Genomic DNA, 21,939 nt, shown 5'->3' on the forward strand with positions numbered 1-21,939 from the left:
CGGCACTTTTCACGGTACTAAGTCCCCGAAATCCGGTTCGAAGGACCAAAAAATGTTCCGACAGGATCACACTTCGAACGGATTTCGGATTATGCACTGAACTTTGACTCGCGGGTGAACTGATTAAAACACTTTTATTGCGTTAGAGAAAAACTGGCACGGTACAACCGGAATGATTTTATTCGTTCTTCAAAACGATCGCGGTAGAACGGTAGGTGCACGCGAACGGGCGATCTGTGGATAACTAATTCTACTCATTTACAATCTCGAGTGTGTACCTATATCTGATTCGGGTTGATCAAGAGTAAAGAGATAATGAGAGATTCTCTCATGTGGATTGTATGCTAATTTGGTTTAGGGTGGTACAAATTCAAAAGAGTTCAAACACCTCCGGAGGGGTCAAGTCTTATATACCAATCGACTCAGCTCGACGAATTGAGGTGATGTCTGTGTGTGTATGTGTGTGTGTGTGTATGTGTGTGTGTGTATGTGTGTGTACAAAAAAACTCACATCACTTTTTGGCAGTAAACCTCAACCGATTTTATTGACCGACGGTTCATTCGACGCGGAATCTGGTCCCATTGTTTCCTATTGAAAATGGTTCAGATCGGTCCTGCCGTTCCGGAGTTATGGCCATTTAGGTGTTCCGGACCGGTACCCCAGGAAGGGGTCAGATATGAAAACGCTACAAACCCATCCATGCGGCACATCAAACCACGGCATTTTGAATAACCTGATGAACGGTAAGCAGGAAAATAGTCTCAGACCATATCTGAACCGGTAGTGTCCCGGAACCGGTTCCGGGTGTCCCGTCGGAAGTGACCAAACATAAAAGTGAACTAAACCCATGCATGCGACATATCAAACCGCGGCATTTTCGATAACGTGGTGAACAGTAAGCAGGAAAACATTCTCAGACCATATCGGAACCGGTAGTGTTCCGGAACCGGTTGCAAATGTCCCGCCGGAAGTGGCCAAGTATTAAAGTTAACCAAACCCATGCATGCGACATATCAAATAGTGGTTTTTTTGATATCCTGATGAACAATAAGCAGGATAATATTCTCAGACCATATCTGAACCGGTTGTGTCCCAGAACCGGTTCCGGGTGTCCCGTCGGAAGTGGCCAAATATAAAATTGAAATAAAACCATGCATGTGACATATCAAACCACAGCTTTTTCGATAGCCTGATGAACAGTATGCTGGAAAGCATTCTCAGACCATATCGGAACGTTCCGCCGGAGGTGGCAAAGTATAAAAGTAATTTAAACCCATGCAAGGGACATATTAAATCGTGGCTGTTTTGATATCCTGATGAACAGTGGGGCAGGAAAATATTTTCAGAACATATCTGAATCGGTTGTGATCCAGAACCGGTTCCGGGTGTCCCGCCGGCTAAATATAAAAGGGAACCAAACCCATGCAAGCGACACATCAAATCGCGGATTTTAAGGCATCTTGATTTGACAAAAAAAAGTTTCCGGCCATATTGGGGACAACTGGTAGTGTTCCGCAATCGATTACGGATGCCCCATCGGAAGTGGTCAAATGTAAAGGAGAACCAAACCCATAAATTCGACACATTTAATGACTTTTTAGGTAAGCTGATGAACGGTTAACATAAAAAATCATAGACCATACTTTGGAAAACCAATAGTGTGCCGAAACCGGTTCCAGGTGCCCCGACGGAAGTGGTCAAATGTAGAAAAAAAACAAACGCATGCACGCAGAACACTAAATAACGGCTTCTTCGATAACGCGAAGAACGGTCAGCAACAAAATAGTCTCAGGTCAGTAGTGTTCCGGAACCAGATTCGAGTGCCTCGCCGGAACTGGTGAAATGCACGAATGAACCAAACTCATACATGCATTACATCAATTTGCGACTTTTTAGGAGAACTGATTAATAATTTGCATGAAACTAGTCTAAGACCACATCAGGGACAATCGGTAAGTGGTAAAATGTGAACCGAAAGTTGTAAATGTGAAATTGAATCAAATCCATGCGCGTCGTACCATAAATCCACGCTAATTCGACAATGATTGCTGTCAAATTACCTGTGTAAAATTTCAATTCGATAAATTAACTCTATTTTAGTTTTGTTTAGATTGTATAATTTGTTTTTGAACACAAATCTTACAGATATTGTGGTGGTACGAATTGATAGCTTGTACATTTTATGATTGTTGGTCCCGAAACTAGTTCTGGGTGTCCCACTGGAAGTGGTCAAATGTAAAAGTGATTAGTACCCATGCATAAGATAAATCAAATCGTGGTTTTTTAGGTAACCTGATATACGTTAGCAATGATATTGCCTCAGACTATATTTGGGAGACCCAGTGGTGCTCCGGAACCTGTTCCGGAAAGTAACCAAATGTACCATGCGACACATCATATCACGGCTTTTTTAATAACCTGAGGAATGGTTAACTAGAAAATAGGCTCATACCACATTAGAGACTACTGGTAGGGTTGCACAACCAGCGTTTGATGCTTCGCCGGAATTACGAAAGTAAAACAAATCAATGCAAGCGATAAATATGTGTAAAAGAACAAAATCTTGACATATTAAACCCACATACAAACAGACGTCTCACTATACTCACCACGTTCTTGTTTTTAACGGTCAATAAAATATAACCTAGAATGTGCAGAAAAAACTTTATCGAAGGCCGCAAAGTGATCTGTGAATGTGTAAAAAGTTATATCTTAGCTTGTTAGTATCGTCTTGATATTGATCAGCTCCCAATATTAGTGAAGGTACTCAAGCAGTCAACTGTGAGAAATCTGTTATTATTCAGCTCTGTTTTTACGCTGAACACAACGTCGGAGTATGTGCCAGGGAATCGCGCCACTTGGGCGGTGGCTTCTATTTTCGTCTGTTTTCCACTATAACTCAGTCAAATTTGAACCAATTGACACAATTTTTGGAATGCAGTGAGATAGCTATAGTATCTACCCGTGTACAACATTCCAAGTCAATTGGTTCAAAATTGACTGAGTTATAGTGGAAAACAGACGAATATAGAAGCCACCGCCCAAATAGCGCGATACCCCACAATAAGTTTTAAGTCAATTCAATGATGGCTTTGATAAAATGCTTGCTTTTCTTAAAAAAATATCAGGATTCAGGAACACGTTGACTCACGTCGACGGAAAGATCGTGAGACCATATACGACGAGAAAGGCACCATCACCTCTAGGTGGATTAATTTGGGTTTTTTTATGTCCAACGCGGAGTGAGATAAACAGGCGTTACATTTGAAAAAGTCCTTATTGCACAAAATGTAATCATAACTTTTTGTAGGGTATGTGTGCCATCAGTAATCTCACGCTCCCATATTCATCCTATTCGAAAACAAACGATTACGGCACCGATTGATTCCGTTCTTTTTGATTCCATGGGTGCTCACTTCCAACAAAAAATACAAAAATAAGAAACAAAACAAACAGCGCTTCAGTCCTTTGTTCTTCGTAGGATGAAAATGGAGCCACATGCTTAACAAGGGAACCAATACCCTAATTTTTAGATTTCGAACATTTTTTTTGTTTTAGTTCACATAAAAGAGCATCCATCAAGTACGCCACGTTAAAAAAGATCATTTCATCCATTAAGTACGTCACGCCAAAATAGGGAATTTAAAACCCCCTCGCCCCTTCGTACGGTTTTTTTTATATTTAATACATTGCTTGTCACACTTCCACAACCCCCCCCTCCTCTCCCACCAAGCGGATGGATGACCCCTTCAGGTATCAGTAGGTCGGCTCCAGAGGCACGTTCTCCTCCATTTGGGAAATTTGTGCCATGCCCCTTACGGTCTTTTATTCATTAAGCGCGACGTAGTTTATTGGTGATCTTACAATGATATAACTAACTTCAATTCTGATTTCAACGTGTTTCATATAAATAATATAAATACGAAAACAAGTAATCGAATTTTAAGTTTAATATTAGCCAAGCAAATAAATTTAACTTATGCTCTGTTCTTCAGATAAGTCTGTATGAAATATTACTCGAGAAATAAGAAACACGTTGAAAGCTTGAAAAAAAGATGCATTTTCATGTTTCATAAAAATCGTTCACAGATACAAATATATTCAACTGTTTGCCATGCTGTTAAACATTAATAATGTTTGTGAAATGTGCTGGTGTAAGTGTGTTGTGTAAATATGCAAGCTTACCATTTGATGTGATGTGATCCCATAATTCTACCATGCCAACCGTGTGTGCATCCCCTTATCGGTTGACAATGTTAGCACATTATGTTGAACATAAAAGCCACAGTTTGTGATACATTAACCTTACCGGTTAGAGCAAATTTATTGTTAGAAATGTATGTCACACTGTTTTTTTTTCTATGCGGGATCTCTGTTCGTATTATAAGCACTGTTTGCAGTTCAGAAGGAATTTCTCAGCCTATCTTGATGCATGGGAAATTCCTTGGCTGAATCGCTCAAGAAACCGGATTTTCTTCGATCGCAGTACGCAGTAGCGAAGAAATGACAGTTCAAATGGCAGTCACCGAAGATAGTTTCTGCCAGGAATCACTAAAGAAGTTTCTTGAGCGATTCCTTTCGAACTCGAAACTGCGCTATACCGGAAAATTTTTTGGATCTGTGTATTGCCTTGAACCGAATCGACGCAGTTACGGCGCGTCGGATTTTGGAAACGTCGGCGGCTTTCTGCCACCTCAGTTCCTCAATCCTCTATGCGGCTCCACCACATCTGCCCATATTCGCATAGGTAACGTAAACGCCAAGGGCCCATATAGCCGAGGCGGTAAACGCACGGGTATTCAGCATGACCATGCTGAGGGTGACGGGTTCGATTCCCGGTCGGTCCAGGATCTTTTCGTAAAAGGAAATTTCCTTGACTTCCTTGGGCATAGAGTATCTTCGTGCCTGCCACACGATATACACATGCAAAATGGTCATTGGCAGAGGAAGCTCTCAGTTAAAAACTGTGGAAGTGCTCATTGAACACTAAGCTGAGAAGCAGGCTTTGTCCCAGTGAGGACGTTACGCCAAGAAGAAGAAGAAGAAGAAGAACGTAAACGCCACATAGGTAGAAATCCACTTTTTCAGCTTAACATATCCTACACCATGTATAGCATATGCTCCAATCATTAAAAAAATGTTTTTGTTCTAAAACATGTGAGTTACATTGAAAAGAACGTTTTGACGTAACCACCATATGGTCGCAAAACTGACGTCTGTATACAAGAAAACTAGAATCTCCCCATAAAACGTGATTAAACTTAATTTATTGACATAAACATAATTTATACTTGAGATATCTAATTATGTGATTTCAGATGCCTGAAAATCATTTTCAATATAAACAACTTGTATAGTGAATATTATCAATTATGTTTAATACTTATTATGGATGCAATGTAGATACTGATATGATGCTTTGACAACAACATGCGCTTAAGGACAAGGTATTTGGAGTACATAGCTCAAAATTTCTAGAGCACCGTTTTTTAGAACCGTTGAACGGATTTGGATGAAAATGCATCACGCTAATTGTTCAGTGGTTGTCAACAGCGTGATGCATTTTAATCCAAATCCGTTCAACGGTTCTAAAAAACGGTGCTCTAGAAATTTTGAGCAATGTACTCCAAATACCTTGTCCTTAAGAAAACAAATTGATAATTGATAGCCTACAACTCGTAGCGGTGAGTTTACTCCGATTGAAGCAATCGCCTCCACTAATCTTGGTCCTGGGTCAATCGCTTCCAGTCGCCCTGAGATTTTAAAGTCCTCTTAGGGCCGCAAAATGCAGTTGAGGAGGACCTAAAAGGCCAACGTGCGAGACCTACCACGAAGCCAACGACCCCTTCCTGGTTGTCTGCTAATATGGTATTAGCTATTCCGGCAAACGAGCTACATGCCCAGCCCACCGCAGCCTGCCTTGTTTTATCCGCTTCATCATACATTAGTTACCCGATTTTGTTAGCCTATTTCGGGGACACATTTTTTGTTCTCCTTAAAAATTTAGTAGTTTTTTTACGTTTTATCCCTCTATGAACAGCCTCTCAGTAGTAGTTTAGTGATGATCATGATTGAATTGGTTAAAGTTTGACCGTAAGTTAATGAGAGCAAAAAGTTTGTGGGGCAAAATTGGGTTCATACTGTATTGATTTATTTATATACTTGGTACAATTCGTAGTTCATGCAATCTATCGCTTCCTCTGAATTACGATGTCAACTCCTCAAACCCCCTTTCAGTTACTTACAAAGCGTCTCGAGCAAGCTCGGTGAAGCCTGAAGCGTGAGTTTTTGTGGCATCTGATTGATAAATTAAAAAGTAAACTTATAAATAAATTTTGAACTGTTGCAGGTTTTCAGTCTAACAAAAATGAAACAGCTAGTTTGGCATAGCCGTTTTAATTCTGTTAGACTGAGAAAGCCACAACAGTTCAACATTTCCTCCCAGTCGTAAACCTCCTTCAAAACTTATAAATAAATAAATAAGTTAAATCCATATCTATCTATCTGATTAAGCGCTGGGTGTATGTGCTTTTGATGTTTATTAATTTAATTGCAAGAAGATTTGTATTCAAACTGAAACTTAGTATAGAGGAATAGTACAAGGTTATTTAAATTAAATTAGTTTCGTAACATACCCTAATTTGTCGAATTTGAGAAAAAATAAATGAAACATACGGGTGACACTTAATGTTTCAGTATATCAAGTAAATCTCGAAAAAATTAAATATTACTGAGGTATTTCTTCATAAATATTTAGTTACGTTCAACATAGACTGCCTTAATTGCAAGATGCATTGGAAGAAGCCGGAAGGATCCATCGCAGAACCTGGGGATTAATGTTAATTCCGGTATTATACACACATTCAACGAAATAAGAAAACTGGTCGGCGTTAAGTCAAATAGGACTAGGCGATTTTTTGAACAGGTTACAGATGTGCCAAGGAATTCGACAAATCTAAACTTTTCGACATTATTTTGATGCAAATGTTTCATTACCATAAAAGAATTATAGTATTTCAAGAAATACTGAACATGATTTGATATCCCAATTTCTTGCTGGGCATTTTCCCAGAATCATTGAAAAACATTTGGTCCGGTCTGACTTAAAGCTGACCAACTGTGAATCTTAATACGATGCCCATGCTTTATGATAAGCTCGACCGCACTATCAGATAGTTCACATTTTCAGAATGTGGTTAGCTTTTTTTCTGAAACCTCGGTTAGCACATCTTCTTTCGAGTCGGTTAGTACACCGGACATTCCTGAAAAAAATCTAACACGTGTTCAGAAAACGGATACCGTGATAGCTAACATAACGGTCATAGCAATCTGGTTGTTACGTCAACTTATCCGTGGGATCATTCATCAAAACGACTGAATGGTCGCATAAACTGACGTAAACGTTTTTAATATTGAAAAATTACATGATACATCTTGAAATCATTGCGGCTCACTTTTTGTAGCTGTAATCCACGAAACTGACAGATTATTTCATTTAAATAAACGGTGCATATGTAAATCCAGAAAAAAATCTATAAAATCTTGTTTTCCCATCAGAGCAGATGTTGGTGGTTACATCGACTATGCGAATTTGGGCACTAGCTAGAATTGCATCCAAGTTAATTACTCGTTGTTTCGTATTTATTGCTAAATTATCAATTGCTTTTTTGGTGCTTTTCAATTGGGAACTTTCTTTTTTTATGGAAAAATTCGTTTTTTACATGGAAAAATTAAACTTTTTTGGTAGAAGAAATGTAATTGCAATTATTGAATTATTCGTGGAAATTCCAACATTGTTTATTGCTCGCAAATAAGTTGTATATGGAAATTCTGATTTATTTATGTACTTTTTGGTTTGTTCATGGAAATTTTATAGTTTATTATTGCACCCACCCCTATTTCTTTATTGGCAATTTCTGATTTTGTTATGGAAAATTGAGGGGCCTAGAATCAAGGGGTGTAAGTGACCATTTTGTCGATTTTGAGCTTAGCATATCATAAATTTCTTCAGATTTGAAGCTTTCAGGAACTTTTTTATTAGAATTATTGGAAAAATTATAATAAATCAGAGAAAATTGGGTTGATTTTGAAACTCCATACATTTTGTATGGGCTGAAAAATTGATCAAAAACTTTAAACCTCATTTACTCGAAAGAAGGTTTTTGTCACTTACACCCCTTTGCTTCTATCCCCCTCAATTATCACTTTCCTATGAGTCTTTTATATTTTAGCCATTTGTTGTGTTACAGAGCCATGGCTGCATCTTATCTTGTTGATTGACACCATTCTCACTTTTCAAACATGAATGTATTCCTAATGTGGTAAGATTTGTCCAAAATGTATGTTTTATAATGATTATTTTTAATATAACGGCCATTTACAAGGAAATCATTCCAAGTTGAGCTTACTTGCAATTTTCTTACCATATCATCACTAAAATTGTATTGTTTTAGCTTTAGTATATCCGTTTGGTATATTACATAGGATGAAATCTCAAAAATTTACCTTATGGACTATCTTTAACTACCGTAGAATGAAAAAAACTTTTCGAACATTTTTCTTGCGTGCCGAAGCAAACGGATTTCACAAAACCTGCTAGACCTATAAAAACAAGAAAATAATATTATTCTCAACCGTATGCTTCATTTAATCAGTATAAAGTGGCTCTTCCTTACATGCATTCATTTTGAAAATATGAATCAAAGATGCGAATTTAAATTACATTTTCTAAATTTGTATTTTGTTTGAGAACTTACTGGACACGGTGTAAATTAATGTTGATTATTCATAACTCGCAGCAGAGGGATACTTTAGCTCAATATTGTGTATTGAAATCAGTGCTGAAAATGTCAGCTTTTCACGGGCTTAAGCAATAATTTCGAAATCGGTTCTCGTACACATGTAGAGTATGGATCAAGGTATCTCCTGATTTTTTTCCCTGGTGGAAAATTGTGCGAAAACGCGGGCACACGAACAAAACGTGTTCCGTCGTTTCCTATAAACCAGCACAAACCGGACATTCGGGAGTAACCGCATGACCGAAACGATGTAGATTTTGTCGGAAGCAACCATGGCGTGAAAGGATCTAAGTATGATGGAATGCTACTTCCCCATGGCGCCTATCAACCCAGCTATCTACCCTCGGAACAAACCTTCCTTTGTTGGTCCTGCTTATGCCTGTTGTGCCGCGTATTTCGAAGCACTCTATGTCTTCCCCGATAAGGATACAAATAGGCACCATGCCAGTGATGACACCGAGTGCATCGTGTGACACTGTACGGTTCTCGCTCGCATCCCTCTGGGCCATAAGCCTATAAGTGCGTTCCAGCTTACCACGGTAGCTTTTGATACTTAGCGCCGTGCTCCAAGCTGGGCCGCCATAGCTTAGCAGGGACGTAGCGACACTAACCAGAAGCTTGTCCTTACTAGCATACACCGCAGAGCTATTGGACATTATCCGAGACACTGTCCCTATAGCTGTGGAGGCTTTTTTGCAAGCGTAATCATCGTGGCTACCGAAGGTATGCTTATCGTGGATCGGTATGCAATCGCCTTAACTAACTACCGCTTGTTGCTCCGACCTTCGGTTGTTCACAACCACCACCTCAGTTTTGTGGTGAACCAACTCCAGTTTCCTGGACCTCATCCACGCCTCCACAACCGAGTGGGCAGTAGTCAACTCCACTTCTTCGATCGATTCACCGTAGACTTCCAGCGTAATGTCGTCAGCGAAGCCGACGATTTCCACCCCCACCGGAAACTCTTACCTCAACACCTCACCGTACATGACATTCCATAACACCGGACCCAGGATGGAACCATGCGAGACCCCTGAGATTATGTGAAAGACGACTTCCGAGAATCTTGTAAAGGTACCCGGGTATCCATAGACGTAGGAGTGTATCGGCAATAGCCGGCCAACTGGAGCTATTGAACGCGTTCCTTACATTCAGAGTCACTACCGCACAGTAGCGAATCCCCCTTCTCTTACGCTGGTGCGCTATCTCGGCGGTTTTTGTAACCGACAGGCAGGGATGGGAACACTCACTTGCAAAGAGTTGCACTCATTTGCTATTTTCTCAGCTCAGAAGCGTGCAATCAAGAAACGATGTATGACGACTTTTGCCTTGTGGTATTGTCTAAAACTTTGCAGAATAGAGTAGAGGTCGCACACGAATCCCAAAGTCGTGACAGAGCTGCGAAAGCGGCTCTCCACGAGGTGAATGTAAATTACCTCGTGAAGAGTTGCCTTTGCAGCACCCTCACAACTTCGGTATGCGTGTGCGACCCCTACTCTATTCGGCAAAGTTTTAGACAAAACCACAAGGCTAAAGTCGTCCATACATCGTTTTCTGATTACACGCTTCTGAGCTGAGAAAATAGCAAGTGAGTGTAACTATTTGCAAGTGAGTGTTCCCATCCTTGCCGACAGGGTAGCGTCGACTTCCCCTTCCGAAAGCCAAACTGGTTGCTCGAGAGATCATTTACACCCTCGGTAAGCTTATATACGTATATCGATGCAGCAGCTGCTAATGAGATTTAAAAGATATACTAGAATTACTTGATGAGTAAGCAAAGGACGATCGGATGAGTGAATCTGAAACAGATCCAGTTATCTAAACGAGTGTTTAAGACAATGGTGGGCCGGTCTCAGTGAGAGTTACTCCTATTCGTAAATATGACTAGTAAAGAAAGGGCAGTTGACAGTTAAATTCTAGAGGAATCCAGCAACGTCCAGAATATTCAATCTAAAACTCCGTTGCTCGCTTCTCTTCCAATCTCACGCCCTCCACGCCCGCTTCCAATAAGTGCAACCTTTGTTTTACTGTACAAATCTTCAAAGACAAACTGAACTTGTTCTTCGTGTTTAACTTATGATTGATCAACTTGAGATACAAAGATGCACCAAAAACTTACACCCTGATTCACACTCTTCTTCTGTAGTGCGGAGGACACACAAACAGTACCGCCCTGTACCTCAGAACAACTATGTAGCCGGTCTCGATGTAACCCTACTGGAAGCTAGGACCGCAAAAGCGCGACAGCAAATCCATTCTGCATTCACCTTGTGACCATCGAGAAACAACAGCACATCCAACTGCATCGCAGTGAAGACGGGCGGCGCTGCCAACGACGACAACGGCATGTACAGCGTCACTGTACGTACATACACTTGGCAAACAGCAAGGAACTTCGAAGGCGAGGCCATAAAACTGACGTCTGATAATGGAAATTGCAGTTAGCTTTGTACATATTGTATGGGAAGGAGTACAGAACTGCAGCAGCAGCAGAGGCATCAAGAACAAAGCACCACCACATGAATCACGATTAAGGACTTTATTTATAAGGAAGCAAGCACTTGGTGATGGCATAAATCATTACTTTTGCGTGTTGCAGACACTTTTTGATGTGTCTTTTTTACAATGGAGTGAAAGTTGTGTGGTTGACTGATGAGGAAGCAGAAAAAAAACAGGAAGAAAAATCGATTCGTGCTTTCTTGTTTAGTGTACATGTGGTGCAAGTGTGTGGCATGACAGCGGACTGGTACAGAATGTAGAATACATTGCGATATACACAAATTAACTATTGGTTTATCTTTGGTCCACTTTATGTGTCTAAGGCGCGATTTCTTCACCCTGGCTTAAGCGTTAAACCAGGTTTAACTATATGGGTAAGCCTGGCTTACCAGTTAAGCCGAGGTGAAGAAATCGGCACTAATAGATTTGCCCCGCTGTATTCGAATCATAGATAAGATTTGATCCAGCACGACAGAGTTTTGAGAAATGGCTCAACTTGTATTGCAAAATATCCCCACTAGATGTATGATTATTACAAAACATGAGTTTTATAAATCTACGTGATACATAAAATCATGTTTAACATCTGTGCCATCAATTTGTGTACTTGTAGTGCTAACGTAAAAACAAACAGAGTTGCGATGGGGATCTCGATCGGGTTGCATTGCTCGGTGGAAAAAATGAAAAAGTGAGGCGAGTTTGGGGCAGGTGCACATTGTCCTTCCTCGTGAAGTGATGAAAATGGGTTCACCATAGCCAACGATATTGCAGAAAATTGAAAAAGTCAAGGAGTGGTTGTGATCACCCGACGGAATGGAACTGGGTAAGTTAATTCCGATTTTTTTACATAGTGAGAGTTGTGGTAATTTTGCCAATGCGTTTTTATGAGGACTCCTGGAATCTGGTAATTTTGGCAAATTAATCTTATAGCTCTGGTGCTGACCTAATATTGAAGCGATAAAAATGTTAGAAGAAAGTAATTGCAGCTGAAAATAATCATTGAGAATTGAAAATAGCTGGATAAATCACCTCAATGGCCGCTGATCACAGGTAGCACATGGGACTACTCTTGGTAAAATACATAATTCGCAAATAGCTATGTATCTATGCTTGAAAGTTTATTCTCCTTATACTCTAATTTCAATACTGTGAGAAGCACGCGACTATTTTTGTGGGTCGGTCGGATTTCTCAGTAGGGAGATAGGATTCACAGTTAAGTAAACGATCAATGCGCCGACGCAATTAATATTGAACGACCGTTGATGTTTGTGCATTACCCTTACTATTGTTTGGGGTGATCATCGCGACCAATAAAATCATAATCGTGTGATGAAGGCCGTGACGTGTATTTTTATATAACTAGTGGATCATATCACCTGGCGGCTCCTTAACCTACTCTACTTTTTTTTTTGTTAAAAGTGAAGTTTTATTTGTCAGTTCATGTTTTTACAGTTTTGAATTTAAAAATCTAAATCTAGGTAGAAATTCAGAGCATTAACATGAATTCTAGCGTAGCAATCATTAACGAAGCAGATGTAATTTACGAGCAGTTTTAAAATCTCCACTCGTTGTCTTCTTCCCATACCATTCAGGGCTGGCCTCACCAGGTCTTCAAAAGTCAAACGTCACCATCCATTTATGCATAGGCGAAACTACCGGGGGTGCCGGGGGTGCCAGGCACCCCCTGAAATTTTGAATCATTGCTGTGAGATATGGGGCGATGAATTATAAATGGATGAACTAATGAATATTTGTTTGTAGTGCAATTGCAAACAACTACAAATCCGTAGTTTCGCCAATGCATTTATGACATTCGCTATTTTCTGCTGTAGGACCGTCCAAGCCGGCCCGACACGAGTGCAGGTACTGAATTTGTGTTGGAGCGTCTCTACGGATTGATTGCCACAGTGTGTGCAGATTTCGTCACCCACTCTCTGCATCACGAACAGCAGCTTACGGTGTTCTATTTTACCATTTACTAGTACCTAGATAGAGTTTCGTTCGCTGCGCAGAAGACAGTCGTTTGTCTGCGATATTCCGCCAAGCGTGTGGCCAGTTCGTTGTCGGGTTATCACGTTCCACCTTTGGTTGCTCGGTTTGCTGCACAAAGTACCGGTGGATTCGATCGGCGGAGGGGTTTTGTTGGATTTGGAGTGGATGTGGGATTAGTTGGAAAGGATAAGCCGGATAAGCTAAATATCAGGATTATCTATTGAGATTGCTGGGCGAGGATGATCATGGAAGATGAGGGATTTATAATGAGGAAGGGAGTCGATCTCCTTGAGACACCTGTTGATCGCAAGCGATTTGCTTTTGAAAGCAGGAAGATGCAGATTTAGGCCACCTTGTTCTTTGCTGCGAGTCAGCTGGGTCATCGGTACACGGGCGGGTATTCCTCGCCAAAGGAACTTACCCAGCAAAGAGGTGATCTTGGCCGTGTGAACTGCGAAAGGTGGCAATATTGATGATAGATACCACAGTTTCGATGTTCCGAACATGTTGAGCATGGTTGGTTACTTTCTGCTGCGGAGTCAGCGCCCGTAGGGAATGCAATCACATTTGCTGCGCAAACTTTCTCACCATCGCATCTCAGTTGATAGTGGTCATCAAACGTATTGAGTTCGTAAAAATAACACCCAAAATCTTGATAGTGTGGTCTGTCTGTAACCATCGGGTGGTAATTACGTTGTCGTCGCAGAACCCAACGTTGATGGCGATTGTTTTGCGCTCATTCAATCGCGCGCCGGCTGCCAAACCGAAACGAACAAATATTTCCTTCATGGCATCAATCTGATCAGCTGATCTTACGATCACGCTGATGTCGTCCGCATACGCGACCAGCAGATCGTCCCCACATGCTTGTTCGAGTCTACGAACCAGGGGGTGGGGATACAGCACGAAGAGGTGCACGGACAACGGGTCCCCTTGCCTGACCGAGCGCTGGATTTCAAACGGCCGAGAGAGGTGCCCGTTAACTAACAGACGAGAGGTGGACCGACGGGAAAGAAGAGAGATGAGTTCTTGGTTGAACAAGTGCAAGTCGAGCAAGTGCATGGTCCGGAAAAGAAAAGAGTGCCGGACACGATCGAAAGCGTTCTCTAGATCGAAGCTAGCGGAGGCTAGCGATTCGGTCCTTTAGTGCGAGGGTTGCCGTAAAGATGTTGTGCTCTGAGTTGGACCATTTCTGCCCGTCGCTCAGCACATGGTGGACTCTCATCACATTTTCTAGGCGAGATTTTATAATGCGTGAGAGAAGCTTGTAGTCGCTATTAAGCAACGAGAGGGAGCGATACGACCGGGCCGTGTTGTCTCCTCCCTTCTTCTTCATCAGCACGATAATTCCCTCCACAAAAGCCGAAGGGAGATGGCCGGCAAGTGCTTCACAAGAGATTCAACTCTCGATGACGTCAAACATGCGGAGGTAGAACTCTCGTGGGATGCCGTCGCAGCCCGGGGATTTTCTAGACGCAATTGCTCTGATAGCAGATCGAATTTCTACCGTGGTGATCTCACTAGTGCAGGCTTCGTTGGCGGGGTCGTTTGGTGGAACTACACGCTCGCAGGGAAAGTCGTCATCATTGTTGTCTGCTTGTTCCTCCGAGTAGAGGTTCGAAAAAAAAACCAGCAGATTTGCCTCGATTGCTTGCGGATCGTCGATCATTTCGTTTTCTCCTGTTCGTAACTGCGTGATGTTTTTCTTCTTCCGCCGTCTTTCCCCCAACTAAAAGATTGACATCGGTTCTCCAGCCACATATGTTACGTTTATGCGCATGAACAAGTGATAAAAGTTTCTCTGCAGCGCCATCATATCGCCTTTCAGCCGATTGTTTATAGGCAACATTTCAGGGTGTTGATAGTACCCATCGTACGCTATCCGTAGTTCAGCATAAAGACGCTGATGCTGATCGTGGAATTCCTCGAAAACAGCTCGGGATTTCCACTTGAAAAAGCTTTTGATTTTTGGCTTAGCGTACGTGAGCCACCATCCCATCCACGAGGTATAGTTTCTGCGCTGACGAGTTCAATATTGCCACTTGTACTGGAACTTGTACAGGGACCAAAAACCGCGCCCAGGCTCTTGTCCGAGCTGGGGGAGGCACAGCCGCACAGCGCTTTGTGGTCTGTGAAGCAACAAACACGCGTGTGGGCTGTTCGGAGGTTTTGTCGCAAGCCACTGCTGACGTAGATGCGATCAAGACGGGACTGTTCGTTGCGGCAGACATACGTGAAGCCAGCGTCTCGCGGGCACAACTTCTCCCACACATCATGCATCTGTAGCTGTTGAACAGCTGTTTTGAGGGCTGGGCTTGTGTTTGGGCTGGACGAGTCGCATGTGCGCAGTACGCAGTTGAAATCGCCAGCGCGGATGACGTGTGCGATACGGTGAAGTAGGTACTACGCGAGAGTTCCATTAAAGAAATCCTCTCGTGCTGATCGCTGCGCTGAGCCGGAGGGAGCGTAGATGTTAACGATGGTCGTGTTTTGCGCTCTGACCGCAAGCAGTCGGCTATCCAGGTTTTCTCGATGTGAGAGACTTGGATGTAGTCTTTCATTGCAACTGCTGTTCCCCTTTTCGTGTGGTCTACATTGGTGTATACGACGAAGCCAGGCAAGGAAAGTTGGTCGTTTTCCACTTCTTGTAGACACACAATATCGAGACATGGCTGGTGATGAAGCTTCGTAAAGCGTTCAGTTTCGTTGGGTTCGTGATCGTGCCGATGTTGATGGATGCGATATTGTACGACGAGAGAGCTATTTATAACAGATTTTCCTCACCCTGTTCGTCGTCAGCACTGTCTCGGCGGGGCTTTTTGCCGGGAGGACGACCTCGTGTGCTTCGCCTGCTGCTCGTTGATGTGGAGGAATCATCGGTTTCGCTTCCGTTGCCATGCCATTGTCGTTCTTGCTCTGTGATAGCATCGCCTGAGTCGGCTTTTTGAAGCCGTCAACCAGCGACACAATGGCTTTTGGCTCTTCAGAACGCGTTGTTCGCAATGACGACGAAGAATGCGCGTGCTGCGGTAACGGGCGGAGAGATGTCGTTAGATCAACACTTGCTGGTTGACTTTCGGATTGTGTAGCCGAGGCAGACGGTTCGGTCAGACTCGATGGGCTCGATAACGCAGGAAACGTGTCCAAAGATGATGGTGGCGGAGCGGAGGGTTTTAAGCCGATCAGCTTCGTACCAGCTGATTTTTTAGGTGGTGGTCTTAGCCCAGCTTGCTTCGCTACGTTGGTGTAGCTCTTCTGCACCAGCAAGTTTTTGTTCTGCACACAAGATATGTCAGTGTGCGCCTGTTCTTTGCAGTGTTTGCAAGACTGCAACTGCCCCTTGTAGACGATGAAAGCCTGCTGCCCATCGATGTTGACCCACGAGTCAATGTTCCGTTGCACCAGCATACGGGCCGACCATATGGCGAGTAGTATACCGGCGAACTCGTAGCCCTCTCCCCACGTCAATTCGCGAATCGATATCACTTCGCCGAAACGACACAGAAACTCGATAATCTTCTCCTTGGACACGTTTTCGGGCAAGTCGTGAATCTTCACTTCCACACTACCATCTTCCATGGTTATACGAAGCCTGTGCTTCTTCCCGTTCAGTCCCACTTCGTGACGATTGTCATGTTCGTCCACAACATTTTGTGCGAGCATCAGATCATTGACCTTGACGAACGCACATTGTTCACCCTTGTGGCACTGTAGTCTTGCGACATCTTCTTTCTTCAGCCCAAGCACTGTACGGCAAAAACCGTGCACCTTTTCGAATGAAGGTTTCGCAGGGAAACTCGAATAGTCTATTCGAAAGGTGTTTTCTCGCCTCATCGCGAAACACTCCAGCACGCGACGCGACACGGCGAAAGAAAAAAAAAAAAAAGAAACACTGAAACTAGACGCTTGACTTGTGATGAGCGCTATCGATAGAAACACGTCCGCGCGTTTCAGAAGCTGAGCGATAACTCACTCTACTAACAAATACTCCTTCCCGAGACAACTGTGGGGATGCTGAAAATTTCACATTTTCTAGTGACAACGGTTGCCGAACCAACATTCCTTCCCTTCCCTTTCTAGATTCCTTCCCTTTGTGGACCGTGAGGACCTGGCCGGCGCCGTTGTTGACTTGAAAATATTGAACTCTCGAAATGTGTACATTGGGAGTGTGCATCTAGTAATAAGCACCATTCACTGGTTCTCTGTGCAACTTCGATTGTTCTGGTCAATCACGGAGTAGCAACAACGATGTGTACGGTTATCTTTGCTTTGCTTTAGTGCTAACGTAAGAACAAACACGACAAGCACGAAATTTATGGTTCTGAACTTCTTCTGAAGCTGGGTGGACTCAATTGAGGAATCTTGAAAGGAATTTCTTGACAAGTCCCAGATGGCATCCATGAAGGTGGTCCGGGTGAAATTCCTGAAGAATTTTCGGAAAATTATCGAGAATCCTTAAACGAACTTTGGAGTAATCCCAGAAAGAATCTCAAATGGAATCTATTTGAATGTACCGTAAAATGGGGTATCTTTGATAATACGGATAACTTTGATAGTGCGACAGGCATGGTATAGTTTACCTTATAACTATGATACCTTTAACCAGTTAAGAAAAAGGCAAACGTAGATCAAAACTAGTTTATATTTAACTTTTTGGACTAAAAATAAAAATTGATGATATTTCTGTCATTTGTCAAACCCTTCAAACAAACTGCTGTACAGCTCTGTTTCAACTATTTTTTTCAATGAATGGCCTTTTATTCTCGGTAGATCCATTATAGTAGATTCAAAATCTGGCCTTGAATCTCTGACCGAAGCGCGTTTTTGCAAACTGGACTCAATTTTGTAAATTGGGACATAAATCTCCATACACCAATAAACGCCTAAAAGTATGCAATGCCCTTGTAATTTCATGTAGATAAATCTGTGTTATTCAAAATTTGTTAATAGAACATTGCAAAAATACCCAAAAAAAGAAATAGCATGCAATCATATGTTGATGTACCGTTAAAAATATATTTTTACAAAGATAATGATTTTTGATAGCTAAATTTACTGTGTTTTTAACTCAGTACTCCACTAACTCATTTTTATATGTAAAATTTAGTCAAAAATCAATGTTTTTGTATAAAAAAATCTCTCTGGTATATTCTACAAGGCTTCTCTCATCATGTTCATACTCCTAAGATTTCAATATGTGATTATTTTTCAAGATTTGATGTGTTTTTCAGGGCACTATCAAAGTTACCCCAAAATGAAAATCTGAATCTCGCTCATATGGAAAACTCAAAGTCACCCAAAATGTTTAAAATCATCAAATCTTTCAATTGCAATTGATATCTGATACCCCAGTACTTGTTTTAAAAATAGAAAAGTAGAGGAAATACTGTTACTTCGAAAAATAATAAGAAAATGCGCTAAAAAACTATCAAAGTTACCCCATTTTACGGTACTTGAGAAAACCCGGGAATGAAAACTTTTGTTTTTAATTTTTTATTTATGTGTATTTCAACTTATGCTAATTCTACACTTGGGATGAAAACTGAAAAAAATCCTAAAGGAAACTCGGAAGGAATCGCTGGAGGAAACCCCTGAAGAATCCTCCGAAAGAATCCGAAAAGGATGAATGAAGTCTCTGCAGTAATCCATGAGGAACCCTTAAATAAATCCTGGGAAAAGTCCCGGAAACATTCCTTGAAGGAATCGTAAAAACAGGAATTCCGGAGGAAAATCGGAATGAAGGAAACTCTGTGATTATCAATGAAGAAATCACTAAAGAACATGAAAATGATCAAATGGAATTCTTAAATAAATTTCGGGAGGAGTACCTGAAAGAGTGCTGTAAAAAATCCCGGAAGAAACCTCCACAGGTATTCCGGGGAGAATTCTTAAATCCTTGAAATTCTTGAATGACTCTTCAAAATAAAAAAAAACAAAGAAAAATTAATGAAAAATCCTGGGTGGAATCAATGAGGGAATATCGGAAAGAATCCCTAAAGGAAGTCTCTAAAGGAATTCTGGGAGAAAACCCACAAAGAATCCTTAAGGAGTCCCTGATGCAATCCCGGAAATAATTTGTGAAAGCATCCCTGATAGAATGCTGGAAAATATTCCTGAAAAAAATCTGAAAGAGTTTCCAGAATTAACCTGAGGAGAAATTACAAACAAATAGGGAAGCATCAAAAAAGTAATCCCGGAAAGAGTCCTGAAAGGAAACCTGGAGTTAATCGCTGAACGTATCCCGGGAAAACATACTTGAAGAAATCCACGAAAGAATCTCCGGAGAAATCAATCAAAGAAATACCAAGAGGAATCCCTGGATCAGGGTGGAATCCCTGATAGAATCTCTGGATTAATCTTTGACGGAAATACAGGAGAAATTCATCCTGGGAGAAATCAATGAAATATTCCAAAAATAAAATCTGAATGAATTCCTGTAATAATCCAAATGAAATCTCCAAAAGAATATCCTAATTGAAACTCGGTAGCAATACTTGAAAGAAGAAATCTCTAAAGGACACTCGGAAAAATCGATGAAAAATCTCGGGAGGTATCAATGAAGGAATCCTAGAAGGAATAGGTTAAGATATCAGGAAAACAAATTTTACATCAAAATTTAAATTGATTAAGAATAAAAAATAATGTAGAACAGGGTTGAAAAAATCTCATTCAATTGAATGAGTTTCTGCTGAACTGAATGCTTTTGACATTCATTTTCAGCTCCGCTGTGAGATACTTGAAAGTGAACGCAGAAAAATTCAACTACTTTGTGGAGGTAATGACTGCACCATCATCAACACACGCTCTGCGCTGATGGATGCTTCATGTCAACAGCGGCCGCATGAATGCCCATAAGCAAGCGTGGTGAATTTTTGTCGTTTGAGTACCGGTCACAGGAAAAATGTTGCTTTTGAACCTCGCCGTCTCCCCAGCGTGAGCGACGAGAGAATTTTCATTCTCTTTTCAATTGCCTCCGTGAAGGACAAGGGCTTCAACGTCAGAAGCGGTGTGGTGAAAAGACAAAAACAAAAACTCACGCTCGTTGGGAGCTTCGGAATTTTTGCAACCGTGATGTAGAATCAAGATAGTTTCCGTAACGGTATATAACAATTTGGGAGAATTCAACATTTTGCAGAGAGTTTTGTAGTTTACTTAGCACGAGTGCCCCAACATTTCAAATAAAATTTTATTTGTTGAACAACTAATTGAACGGATTTTATCAGTACAGTGCATTTTTTATTCTAATTAACCAAGTCACCTATTTATAAAACACGTGTTTGCAAACTTCAGGCATTTCCACGCAATGCAAGTCAAGCTCACAATCTATAGATATCCGGAGAGCTTATGCGGGGGAACAACACACGTTTACCTTCTCAACCCAGAAGCTAGCATAGCCCGATGCAAAACCACCCACTTGTTAACATACTTATTTTTCTATTCGCTTTGTTGACCCCGGTCGAAGTTGATGAATGACTATGTTGGTAATATGGAACGATTCAGCCCATGCTGTGATGCGATAAATTCACCACACACGATGTGGGTTGTGTGACATAAAAAGAATGTAATCCTTACAAGCAAACTCGTGCGGAAAAGTCAAGTTCTATGAAAAGTACTTAGTGTTATTAGCGACTGCAGAAGTGCAAATGAAATTCGTAAAATGAATCGTACATTCATAGGTTTATGAGGCCAAATTGTTTGGGATAAGCAACTTTTTTTTCTCCCACACAAAAATCAACATGCTGTAACTTTTCATATTGTTAGTGTACGTTCAAAATTTCATTCAATTTGGTTCACTGGTTTTCGAGATATGACAGCTCAAAAATGTGTTGTCTAAAAAATAGTGTTTTACCCAAACGGTTCTAACTTTGCGAAAGAATAATCAATCGAGCCCAAATTTGTACCAATGCATTGGAAATGCACATACAATAGGTTGACAAACAGTCAGAATTTGAGATTTTTTGATGCGATCTATGAAAAGTTATAGCATGTTGAACTTTTTTGTGAGAAAAAAAAAAGTTGCCTATCCCAAACATTTTGGCCACCCCCCCCCTTTTTTCTAGAATGAGAAAATCTGCAACAGATACCCAAGAGGTGGTTCCTCGGGTGATGTGGGGATCGACCCACTAAAAACTCATTCTCTCTCTTCCTTACCTTCGCGGTACGCCCGTTAGGGATGACTTCGAGAAGGGGGGGACCGTACATGAGTACACTCTAATAGTAAGCTTTCCACCAGCTACCGCCTTAAGTTGTTCACTCTCCCCTGGAGGCTCGGGCCCTGGCTAGTACTTAGACTACCCGTTGAACTCAAGCTCCTGGATGGGGAAGGGGGGCCAACTCAACTAGCTGTTGTTCGGCTCGCCATTTACTCTGTAGTTCAAGTACGATTCGAGAAACCGTGGAAGTAACGGAGTCCCACTTGTCCGCCCCCATACACATCCTTTCAACAATGTTGTCAGGCGTGATATCTCTACCGCATACCTCCTGCATATTCGACCTTTGCTCCACGAAACGTGGACATTCAAAGAGCACATGCTCCGCGGTCTCGTCGCAGTCTGCACACTCCGGACATGCGGGGGAGCCTGCGTGTCCGAATCTGTGCAGATACCACCTAAAGCACCCATGGCCTGACAGAAATTGAGTCAAGTGAAA

The 21,939-nt window shown here is 41.6% G+C and overlaps 1 protein-coding gene across 3 annotated transcripts in view; it reads left to right on the forward strand.

The window, feature by feature from the left end:
• The window catches only part of LOC115267533 (zwei Ig domain protein zig-8-like), a 663,084-nt gene that overhangs the window by 175,784 nt on the left and 465,361 nt on the right, over positions 1–21,939 (forward strand). The window lies entirely within an intron of this gene.

The sequence above is a fragment of the Aedes albopictus genome, chromosome 3, assembly GCF_035046485.1.
Source record: "Aedes albopictus strain Foshan chromosome 3, AalbF5, whole genome shotgun sequence".
Taxonomy (NCBI): Eukaryota; Metazoa; Arthropoda; class Insecta; order Diptera; family Culicidae; genus Aedes; species Aedes albopictus.